Source organism: Leopardus geoffroyi, chromosome D1, assembly GCF_018350155.1.
Source record: "Leopardus geoffroyi isolate Oge1 chromosome D1, O.geoffroyi_Oge1_pat1.0, whole genome shotgun sequence".
NCBI classification, from domain to species: Eukaryota; Metazoa; Chordata; class Mammalia; order Carnivora; family Felidae; genus Leopardus; species Leopardus geoffroyi.
In genome coordinates, this window is record NC_059329.1 from 4990318 (window position 1) to 5003439 (window position 13122).

A 13122-nucleotide genomic window follows, 5' to 3' on the forward strand; every position below is an offset into this window, starting at 1 on the left:
CAATGGTGAGAGTGGGCATCCCTGTCTTGTCCCTCACCTTAGGAGGGAAGCTCTCAGTTTTTCCCCATTGAGGAAGATGTTAGCGTTGGGTCACTCATATGTGGCTTTTATGATCTCGAGGTATGCTCCTTCTATCCCTGCTTTCTTGAGGGTTTTTATTAAGAAAGGATGCTGTATTTTGTCAAATGCTCTCTCTGAATCTATTGAGAGGATCATATGGTTCTTGTCCTTTCTTTTATTGTTGTGATGAATCACGTTAATTTTTTTGCAGATATTGAACCAGCCCTGCATCCCAGGTATAAATCCCACTTGGTCGTGGTGAATAATTTTTTTAATGTATTGTTGGATCTGGTTGGCTAATATCTTGTTGAGGATTTCTGCATCCATGTTCTTCAGGAAAATTGGTCTATAGTTCTTTTTAGTGGGGTCTCTGTCTGGTTTTGGAATCAAGGTAATGCTGGCTTCATAGAAAGAGTGTGGAAGTTTTCTTTCCATTTCTATTTTTTGGAACAGCTTCAAGAGAATAGGTGTTAACTCTTCCTTTAATGTTTGGTAGAATTCCCCTGGAAAGCCATCTGGCCCTGGACTCTTGTTTTTTGGCAGATTTTTGATTACTTACTCGATTTCCTTACTGGTTATGGGTCTGTTCAAATTTTCTATTTCTTCCTGTTTCAGTTTTGGTAGTGTATATGTTTCTAGCAATTTGTCCATTTCTTCCAGATTGCCCATTTTATTGGCATATAATTGCTCATAATATTCTCTTATTATTGTTTTCATTTCTGTTGTTTGGTTGTGATTTCTTCTCTTTCATTCTTGATTTTACTCATTTGGGTTCTTTCCTTTTTCTTCTTGATCAAACTGGCTAGTGATTTATCAGTTTTGTTAATTCTTTCAAAGAACCAGTTTCTGGTTTCATTGATCTGTTCTGTGTGTGTGTGTGTGTGTGGTTTTTTTTTTTTTTTTTTTTTTTGGTTTCAATAGCATTAATTTCTGCTCTAATCTTTATTATTTCCTGTCTTCTGCTGGTTTGGGGTTTTATTTGCTGTTATTTTTCTAGCTCCTTAAGGTGTAAGTTTAGGTTTTGTATCTGAGACCTTTCTTCCTTCTTTATGAAGACCTGCATTGCTATACCTTCCTCTTATGACCACCTTTGGTGCATCCCAGAGGTTTTGGGTTGTGGTGCTATCATTTTGATTGACTTCTATATACTCTTTAATTTCCTCTTTAACTTCTTGGTTAGCCCATTCATTCTTTAGTAAGATGTTCTTCAGTCTCAAAGTATTTGTTAACTTTCCAAATTTTTTCTTGTGGTTGATTTCAAGTTTCATAGCTTCGTGGTCTGAAAATATGCATGGTATGATGGTGATATTTTTGTACTTAGGGCTGATTTGTGTCCCACTATATGGGCTGTTCTGGAGAACGTTCCATGTGCACTAGAGAAGAATGTATAGTCTGCTGCTTTAGGATGAAATGTTCTGAATATAAGTGTTAAGTCCATCTGGTCCAGTGTGTCATTCAAAGCCACTGTTTCCTTGTTAATTTTTTGATTAGATGATCTGTTCTTTGCAGTGAGTGGGGTGTTGAAGTCTCCTACTATTAAGGTATTACCATCGATGAGTTTCTTGATGTTTGTGATTAATTGATATATTTGGGTGCTCTCACATTTGGCACATAAATGTTTACGATTGTTAGGTCTTCTTGGTCTATAGACCCCTTGATTATGATTTAATGCCCTTCTGCATCTCTTGATACAGTTTTTATTTTAAAGTCTAGGTTGTCTGATATAAGTATGGCTACTCAGGCTTTCTTTTGTTGACCATTAGCATGATAGATGGTTCTCCATCCCCTTACTTTCAATCTGAAGGTGTCTTTAGGTATAAAGTGGGTCTCTTGTGAACAGCATATAGATGGATCTTGTTTTCTTATCCATTCTGTTACCCTATGTCTTTTGGTTGGAGCATTGAATCCATTGACGTTTAGAGTGAGTACTGAAAGATATGAATTTATTGCCATTATGATGCTTGTGGAGTTGGAGTTTCTTTTGTTCCTTTGGGTATTTATTTATTTATATATATGTATATTTTCACCTTCTCTTCCCTCAGAGAGTCCCCCTTAAAATTTCTTGCAGGACTGGTTTAATGGACACAAAATCCTTTAATTTTTGTTTGTCTGGGAGGCTTTTTATCTCTCCTTCTATTTTGAATGAGAGCCTTGCTGGATAAAGAATTCTTGGCTGCATATGTTTTCTGATTCAGCACACTGAATATATCCTGCTACTCCTTTCTGGCCTGCCAGGTTTCTGTGGATAGGTCTGCTGCAAACCTGATCTGTTTTCCCTTGTAGGTTAGGGACTTTTTTCCCCTTGCTGCTTTCATGATTCTCTCCTTGCCTGAGTATTTGGTGAATTTGACTATGATATGCCTTGTTGATGGTCAGTGTTTGTTGAATCTAATGGGAGTCCTGTGTGCTTCCTGGAGTTTGATGTTGGTATCTTTCCCCAGGTTAGGAAAGTTATTTGCTATGATTTGCTCACATAACCCTTCTACCCCTTTTTTTCTGTCTTCATCATTTGTGACACCTGTGGTTCTGATGTTGTTCCTTTTTAATGCATCACTGATTTCTCTAATTCTTAAATTGTGCTCTTTTGCCTTAATCTCCCTCTTTTTCTCTGCTTCGTTATTCTCTATAAGTTTGCCCTGTATATCGCTGATTCTCTGTTCTGCCTCATCCATCTTTACTGCCACTGCATCCATTCGTGATTGCAGCTCAGTTATAACATTTTTAATTTCATTCTGGCTATTTTTTACATCTTTTATCTCTGCAGAAAGGGATTCTAATCTATTTTTGACTCCAGCAAGTATTCTTATCATCGTGATTCTAAATTCTGGTTCAGACATCTTGCTTGTATCTGTGTTGGTTAAATCCCTGGCTGTCATTTCTTCATGCTCTTTCTTTTGGGGGTGAATTCCTTCATTTTGTCATTTTGAAGGAGAAAAGGAATTAATGAGGTAGAATAATTGAAGTTAAAAAATATTAAAATTTTAAAAAATTAAAATTAAAAATTAAAAACACACACACAAAAATCGAATAGATGATGCTATCCTAAGTGTGTTTTGGTCTTGGTGTTGAAAGTGGTTAGACAGATTAGAGAAGCGATAAAAAAGGGGGAGGGGTGAAGGAAATCATTTGAGAATTTGAAAAAATGAATACACTGTGGTAGACTAAAATGAGATGATGTGGGTAAAATAGAATTTGAAAAAGTATACACAAAAGTAGAGAATATAGTAGAAAAAAATAAAAAATATTTTAATAAAAATTAAAAAGAAATATGAACTTTTTTGTTTTCTTTATTACAAAAGAGAAAAGAAACAAAAGAGAGAAAAAAGATAAAAAAGAAAAAAGAAAAGAAAAAAAGAAATCGTTTGAAAATTTGAAAAAGTGAAATTTGAAAAGTGAAATAAAATGATGAGAGTAAGACAGAATTTGAAAAAAATTTACATAAAAGCAAAAAATACAGTGATAAAAATTAAATAAAAATATTTTAAAAATAAATTGAAAGTAAAAATGAAGTTTTTCTCTTTTGCATTCAAGAAAAAGAAAAGAAATGAAAAAGGGAAAAAAGAAACAGAGAGAAACAGAAATTTTTTGAAAATTTGAAAAGGTGAGTAAACGAAGTAGACAAATAAAATGATGGAAGTAAAGTAGATTTTGAAAAAATTCACACAAAAGTAAAAATATATAGTAATAAAAATTAAAAGATATTTTTAATAAAAATTGAAAATAAAATTGATTTTTTTCTTTTCTGTATTCAAGAAAAAGAATTGTAAAAGAGAAAAAGGAAAAAAGAGAGAGAAACAAAATTGAATAGATGAACCTGCTAACAGATTGAAGTAGGACTGAAACTGTTTCATTTTACCCTAGAGGTCAGTCCATGTAGCTCTTTATAGTGCATAAATTAAGCCGGCGGTGAGGTTTGTGTTCTTGAAAAGTGAAGTTGGGCCAGTTCAGTGGGGCTTGGTGTAACAGCTCTGTGCTCCACTAGATGGCGCTGCTAGCCTACTGGAGTGGATTTTTTGGTGCTGGTAAGTGTGCATGTGCATGCACAGGAGTGGTGAAAATGGCGCCACCAGCTACCCAGTCTGTTCTCCCAGATCAGCAATCGTGCCCCAATCCTCTGTCTTTCAGCTCTTTTCCACTCCCCACTTTTCCACTCTGTGTGACCAGGCCCAGGCAGTACCTCTCTCCCACGTTTTGTCTCAGATGCGGCTGTTTTCCCTGGCCCCTTACTTCTTTTTTATTTTTAATTTTTTTTTCAATGTTTATTTATTTTTGGGACAGAGAGAGACAGAGCATGAATGGGGGAGGGGCAGAGAGAGAGGGAGACACAGAATCGGAAACAGGCTCCAGGCTCTGAGCCATCAGCCCAGAGCCTGACGCGGGGCTCAAACTCACGGACCGCGAGATCGTGACCTGGCTGAAATCGGACGCTTAACCGACTGCGCCACCCAGGCGCCCCCTTGGCCCCTTACTTCTGAAGGACTGTGGCTTTGACCCTTTCCGCCCCTTTGTGGGAGGGTCTCACTGAGCCCTGGCTGAATGAGCAATGGCCAAATGTCAGCTGCACCCAGGAACGCCTACTGGACCCTGCTGTTGCTGGTGCCCCAAGACTGCGCCAGATGCCAGCCTGCCCCCCCCCCAAAAGATTGTGAGACGGTGTAGCATCAGCGTTTCAGGGATTATGGAAAATCGCAACACACATCTGGCACCAGGCTTCACCCTCAACAACCTTGCCCCAGCACCAGCAAATGTGGCTGTCTTCCAGGGTCTGCTGGAACCAGGTGTCCTCAACAGTCTCTACCAAATGTCCTTCCAGCAGTGGAACCACTTTTCCCCGTGTGGCCCAAGAACCTCCCAGACGCCACCCTGTTCCTGGGGGTTCACCCTTCCCACCAGAGCACTGCCAGGTATCGAGCTGCAGAGTTGCAACCTCTGCACTCCCCTTATTTACAGTCTTAATGGAATTTAAACCCTCTCCTTTCTCCTTTCTCCCTTTTTAGTTTAGTTGCTGCGGGTGTTTCCAATTTTCCACTTTCTCTCCAGTTGCTTTTGGGGAGGGGTGCTTTTCCTGTATGCTCCCCCCCTCCCCAGTCTCCGTCCTCTCTCTGCCCACAAAAGGGGTTTCCTACCTTTCGGGGCTTCTTGCTCCCCAAGTTCAGCTCTTCGTGTAGCATACCTGCTGAATTCTGTGGTTCAGGTTGTGCAGACTGTTGTGTTAATCTTCCAATCAGTTTTCTAGGTGTGTAGGATGGTTTAGTGTTGGTCTGACTGTATTTCATGGATGCGAGACACACAAAAAGCTTCCATGCTGTTCCACCATCTTGACTCCTCCCCTGATTAGAAACCTTTTAATGGCTCCCCATTTCTCACTGGAGAAAGTCCAAATTCATCAACAAATGTGCAAAACTCTGCAAGAGTCCCCAGCTTTCTCCAGGCTCCTCTCTTATTAATAATATGCTGTGATCCATTCAAATCAATTCTCCCATAACTATACAAGATTGTGTTAATTGCTTGTCCTAAGGGTCCCTATAGTCTCTGTGCACACTCCTATTTTAGCACATTTCTGAATTGTGATTTTTTAAATTTGTATCGCCTTCTACATTGTATGTTCCTTATGGGCAGAGGCAGTGTCTTGTTGTCTGATATATCATCAGGAGCTGTCACAGTGCCTGGTAGGTAAATACATGTTCAATTTTTAAAAATGAATGAATGAATGAAGACATCATTGTCTTTATTTTCACAAGGTTGTATAACCCAATATTTTTAAAGATTTTTATTGCAGTTCCAGCCTTCAGATTTTTCAGTATGCCACCAATTCAATGCAGGAGGTCACACACATAGAGAAATGAAAAGTTTAAAAGCATTTTTATAAAACAAGACAACATTTTCATTGCTCTCATTGTATTTCATGACACAAATAATAGCAATAATAGCTTAAATGGCCACCCACGTAATGAACCTGCTTCCTTCTTGTCAGGGTGACCTTGTAGGACTAGGTGGAGTGATATCGCAATCATAATAGCAGTTGAAGAAAGATCGAAGGCCCAGAACTCATAAAGAATAGATGAGGCATAAATTGAAAGCAGGCATGTGTGGCACCAATATTTTAAAGGAGCACAGAAATGAATTAAATATGTAAAAATGAGATCTGCTAAACTGTCTGTCATATAGCTGAGATGACTGCAGCAAGAGGCACCTTAGAGTTGCCATGACAATGCTGCCTGGAGACTGGTCGAAAAACAATATGAGTAATGGCTCCTGATAATTAACTAGGATTAGTCTCAGTTGAACTGAAATTTTATAGTTGTTTTAGGTTTCAAGGTCCAAATGTTCCTAGATGCCAGTTTCCCAAGGGCATCTTTGGATGCTCTGTCCTTATATGTATAATCAGATAAGCCCGTATATGTCACCTTTTGAAAGTATTTGGCCAAATAATTGCAAAATTCTATCTAGCTCAGTGAAGAGTGTAGCTTTGAAGCTTTTTAAAGCTAGTTTTAAGTTGTGTCTCCAGTTACTAGAAAATTGCGCAACTACTTCGTTTTCTCATCTATAAAATGGGACACAGTGCACCCTCCTTAATTGTTTTATGCAGTAATGCTGGGAAGAAAGTACCGAACACATGTTCTTATTCAGAGCAGGCACACCACAGAAGCATCATGGCAGCTGCAACCATGTCTTATAACTTAGCTGTTTCTGGTATCTTTCTTTTCTCCACCCCTTAGAAGATAAATGTTTTCCAGCAAAAAAGATTTCCCTTGAATTTATTTGCATGGATAATAACAAAATAACGTCAAATGGAAAAATTAGGTATTACTTAAGTTTAATGCCTACTAACTGTTGGAACCTCATGTATTGTCCTTTCTTTCTGTTTTCTGGTCTGTCATATCCCCTGGGCATGTACACTAGTTCTGTCCAGAACTCCCTAGGGCATTTACATCGTACAGTGAGGACTGAAGTAAACCCTTACTAGGTTAACCTTCCTTGAAAAAAAGAAGTGCTATATGTTTCTGATTCCTGATATTAATAACCTTTAACCTTCATGCTCTGAGCTCTAGAAAATGTAATATCAGTTGAAGCTCTTGTTAGTTATTGACTTTTTAGTACAGATCAGTTTCTGATGATTTCTTGAGGCCTACTTTTAATAGATAAAATAGAGGGCACTGGTAGAGAAGGGAGCCACCTTCTTGGATATGGAAGCCCTTATAGTCACTCAGGATCCAAGCTGGCGCCACCTAGAGATGTCATATGGCACTGATGTAAGTTTCTTCATTCACTGCTATATTTTGATCCCATTTCAATGTTCAGTAAAACCCTGGTTGCAAGTAAGCTGTTGTGCAAGTTTTCGAAAGATGGGAAAATATTTATAATAAAATTTAACTTGATAGATGAGAGATGTCTGGCAATAAGAGTAGTACTTGATGCCGAACATCACATGATCACAACTGAGCCAATGGCTTCTCTCTCTCTCTCTCTCTCTCTCTCTGTGGGATTGTGGATAATTATCTCCCATGATCAGATACTCGGTCTCAGACCACAGTGTTTGTGACAAATCAGTGATTTTTCAGAACATTGGAAGGAGCCACAACTTGCACTTGTTTTTTGTTTGTTTGTTTGTTTTTGTCACTTCAAAGCACCTGTGGATGGTCCTTTACTTTTTCCATATAAAAGTTAGCTTAGGAATGCTTTGTTTCATTCTAGATCAGGCTGCCTGCAGATGGAGACCCTTTCCTCTGCGGCCTTACTGCCAGTTAAATTAAATACATTACATGACAAGAGTTTATGAATAGTGTATTGTAGTCAACATCCGTGTGAGCATATACCATGGCCTCCATTCAGAAAAAGATTCCATTGAGCCAGTAGATAGCAGTGATACCGTTAGTGATAGTGAAAGTTGTCCTACACAATAACCCTCCTCTGTCTTCTCTCCCTCACACCAGCCACGAAGGTTTTCAAAGATAAGTGCAGGTTAATTTGTTTATTTTTCTTTATATTTTGTATTTTCTTTATTATTTTGTATTACATTACAGTATTGTAATCATTTTTATATGACTATTTTTGGGTTGTGGAATGAATGATCTAAGCTTCCCTTATTTCTTGTGGGTAAATTCACTTTGATATACAAGTGCTTTGGGTACAAGCATGTTTCTGGAATGAATTATGCTCGCAAACCAAGGTTTTACTGTATGGGCAAAAATTGGTAAACAATTTATGGAACTTTGAATAAATTCTGTTAGTATTTTATTGAAAAAAACTTAAAGCTGCAGACTTTCAGTTTACCAGCAGATTCTCTATATTAGTATAGTTTGGTCTATTTTTAAATTTGGGGGTTTTAAAAAACATTTTTCTTAATATTTATTTTTGAGAGAGAGAGAGAGCATGCAAGCACAAAAGGGTAAGGGCAGTGGGAGAGGCGGACAGAGGATCTGAAGCAGGTTCTGTGCAGACAAGAGCGAGCCCGATGGAGGGCTCGAACCTAGGAACTGTGAGATCATGACCTGAACAGAAGTTGTTGACTTAAATGACTGAGCCATCCAGGCGCCCTTGGGTTTTTTGTTTGTTTGTTTGTTTGTTTTGGAATGTCAGCTGTTGTATATTTCCTTATATTGCCTTTGCCTGACCCATTATTCCGGTAAATCCACATCTAGGTAATTACTATCCATGAATTATCATGTAAACTTCAGAGCATGGCATGTGTTGAGAATTCAAATTTCAGCTTAAGTCTCCAGAATTTGGGCTTTATCCTTTGGTGATATGCTCCATTTCCTTTTCTTTTTCTTTTGTTTTTATTTGAGAGATAGTGCAAGCAGGGGTGGAAGAATGTGGAAAGAATTCAAGCAGGCGTGGAACCTGACATGGGGCTTGATCCCACAACTGTGAGATCATGATCCTGGGCTGAAATCAATAGTAGGACACTTACCCAATGATATGGCACCATGAGATGCTCCATTTTCTAATAGTACTTTACTGTCCCCTTATGTTGTTTATCTGTCAGAGATGCCCTCTACCTTTTCAAATATTCAAATCTTGAACCCATGTTGGAATTGGGTGCAATCATATAGTGCATGACTAATGCTAGTGGTTGTCTTACTGTATAGGAAATAAAGGATCATATTTTATATATATTGTGACTCTCTTAACACTTAACCATATATAAGTGATTTATCACACACACACACACCCTTTAAATAATTTTTATCATTACATGTATTGAGGACAAGATTGTGAATCCTGGGGGAAATGAAGTTCTTATACCAAGCCAATTACCAGTGTTACTGATTTTTAATTGACTCCATGTCTGAGGACAGGATAAATGTAATAAATACCATGACCAAATTTTTTAAAATGAAGGTGAGTATTTCAAATCAAGGTACACACGTAATTGACCATGGAATTATTTACAACTTCCTAGTGCCTGATTTGCTCTTAGACTTGCTTTCAGTCATTTTTTGCATAAAACTTAGATACTAATATCAGTTCAGTTCTTCAGAGGAATCAGTGACCCATAAACACTGATCAGTATTTCCTGTATTATAATTATAGAAGAGTAAGAAGTTTGTCATTTTCAAGCTTATGGATAGTTTTCTAGTCTTCCTCATCTTTCTTCCCCTGCAATGCATATGCACATTCCATCCACCATATCTCTCTATATCCACCCCCTCTCACCCACCACCCACCCTTAGGCTGGAGTCTCAGGTGCCTTCTCAGCATGTGTCTGGAAATTTTGATGAACACAAGTGTCTCTGGAGTTCCATATGGACTTCAGAAATCAGTAGGGGCTATAATCTTACTTTTCTGACAGAATTTTCTGATCAGTTTGGGAGAGACTAAATGACATTTCCAGGACACATTTGTTTTTTGAGAGACAGAGAGAGTGGGGAAGGAGCAAAGAGAGAGAGAGAGGGAAAGAGAGAATCCCAGGTAGGTTCAACTCCTACTTGGAAGCCAGCATGGGGCTTGATCTCACAAACTGTGAGATCATGACCTTAGCTGAAATCAAGAGTCAGACTCTTAACTGATTGAACCACTCAGGTGCCACTTCAGGACACATTTTATGAGAGCCTGTCATATCCTAAAGGGTGATCAACAGCATTCCAGGAAATCCTTCAGTCCCTAGCAAACCTGGACAGTTGCTCACTCTATCTACTAGGTATCATGATATGATTTAATAAAAAAAAAAAAAGATTCAGAAAAATTAATGTATCCAAAGTTACCACTTATCCTTTGCTAACCAACATATTTATTAGGTATTCACAACATTTATCAAGGCAGGTGGTGACAGAGCTGAGATTCAAACGCAGTTTAAAAACTCTTTCCAACATATTTTCTATTGGCTGATCAAATGTAGTCACACTTCTTTTGAAGCTCTATTATTTACTTGATTATGGAATGTATCACAAGCTATCATTACTCACATACTTGCATTTTGTCCTCTTCTAGATAACATGCTCGTTTCCTTCTATCCTCCTTCTATCCTTCTATCCTCATACATAACACCTTCCATCCACCCACACTAAATCGTTCCCTTTGCTTTAATGTGCCTTGTTTCTTCTTTCTCTGTATGCTCTTATTCTTTGATTTTCCAGTAAAGCTCTTTGTCATTCCTCCCCCCGCCCCTGCCACCCGCACCGGCCTTGGGCTTAGAGAGTATTCTTTTTCTTCACGTCTCTTGTCAAATGTCATTGTTCCACAGAATCTCTCCCTAATGCCCTAGTCAGTGCCTGAAATGCTTCCCTCTTTTTTCATGCTTCCATGGCAATTTGGATGTATTTTATTTAGGTATTAATATTTTTGAATATTTTTTTCTTGCCTCTTGGTATCACTAAAACATGAATACTTAAAGCACAGAGGCCTTGTTTGGTCATCTTTGCCCTTTTCCTTGAGGAATCTGGCACACACAGGGTGAACAAGGAGTGTCATAATGTTCCTAGTGAGGCCAGGAACTGGAATGGCACACAATTTCTATGTATTTATTTCTTCCCAAGCTACCATTCCTCTAGTGCACTGTGTTTTTTCCTCATCAGTCTGAAGAATTAAAAGAATAAAAGGATCAACATACTCATTAATGAAAATTAACATTAGAATGATACCAAATTTCAGCTTCCTACAGAGGATGTGATGCTCCAGAGATCAAGGTCATCTGAAATGTGATTGTCAATTTTCAATTACTATATTTTTAAAATAGCCTGGTTGGATTCTATTAAAAGTAATGAGCACCTAGTAACATTGAAAAATCCATATTGTTCCCCCCATTTTTTTTATCTATATGAATTACATTATTTTGCCTGACACATAATTTACAACATAAACTTAATTTTTGGTGAAGTTAAAACATACTCCTAATTGGAAGATTTACTCAAGATATATATTTGAACATAACTAGTGAATTGAAGCCTTGAAGAACTTCCAATAGTCTAGGGTTGATTGCGTTTTAATTTTGTAAACGTTTGCCAGTTGTCAAATTCTCTCCTTCATTTTGTGTAGCGCTTAATATTCATTCTGAGTTCGTAAAGCTAGAAAAAGAAAAAAATACCATAGGCAACTCCATCCTTGTGTAAAATTACTGTTGTTGATCACGTAATCCTGTAACACACCAGGGACCCCTGGCTAACAGGATTTTGTTAGACCACTGTGCCCACTTCACAAAATAACCCATTTCATTCAGGATCACTGAGAGTTTGGGTGACACATGAGGGGGTAGGAAGGGGACACAAAGACAAAGAAGCCCAGGAATTTCCATAAGGAGTCTGGTACCTAATGTGGGAAACAGATAGGTAAACAAATCAAAGTGAAACCATATAAAGTTCTCTTGTTCTGCCTAAAAGCAGGTCAGTAACTCATGAGAAGACAGAAGTAAACTTTAACTAGAAAGAAGTATCTTATTTGGTAAAAGGCAAAGAAATGTGATTCAGGACTGGCAAGAGAAAATAAAAACTGAGAATCTCCTGAGAGCAGATTGTCAAAAGAAAAACATGTCTTGGCCAAGTTAAGTTGAAGAAGAGAAAGCGTAAAGGAATCTGCAGAGATAAGGAACAACAGAGAAGCATAATTATGTAAAAGGACCTGAGGGAGATGGGATTGAAATGAGGACTTAGGTTTTGGGGGACAAATAGATATTCTGGAAAAGAGGACACTGTGGCACTACTTTCTATTCTGAATGAAGAGTAGCTGACGGTACTGCCTCAGCAGACATGGACTGAAGACCAAGTAGTTGAGTGAGTTGGAGAGCCCAAGGCTCATACTGAGTAGAAAATGTTTAACAGAAAGTGTTTTTCATGAACTAAAAAATGTAATCATAAGCCTAGATATAACAAAAGCAGAAAATTATTGTTTCCTTTACACCTTGTGTAAGTAGACAAGAACTTTCCCTCCTACCTAATCCAGGACATACTAGCCCACCGTGTTGCCCAGAAGGCCCTCAATCCTTTCATTTGTAGTTTAAAAAGAATTTTGATTGAGGCAGGTGGAGCTGAGATGGTGATTCTTCCCTAAATTATAGAACTTTGCCTTTCAGGCCCTTCAGTGTAAGCTCATTGCCATCCGTAGCCCTTAGAAATCCTTTCACAATTATACTTGACCTGGATGGGACTAGGAGAGTTATACTAGCTACCAGATTTTAAAATTAACTTTTTATCGAACTTTGAACAGGGAACCTTTAGACATAGAATGCTTTTTATTAAAAAAAAAATTTTTTAATGTTTTTATTTATTTATTTTTTTTGAGACAGAGAGACAAGAGCATGAGCAGGGGAGGAGTAGAGAGAGAGGAGGACACAGAATCCGAAGCAGGCTGCAGGCTCTGAGATGTAAGCACAGAGCCCAACGCAGGGCCTGAACTCACCGACTGTGAGATCATGACCTGAGCCAAAGTCAGACACCCAACCGACTGAGCCACCCAGGCGCCCTAGAGTGATTTTTATTTTTAACAAAGCTATTCTTATCTTCTAAGTCAGAAAGATGTGATCAAGCCAATTATTGTAGACTGGGAATAATAAAGCCAGTTCTTCCTTACACTATGAACTAGACTTGGATATAACAGGGCACCTGGTATCCTGCTCTCAAAGCTGGT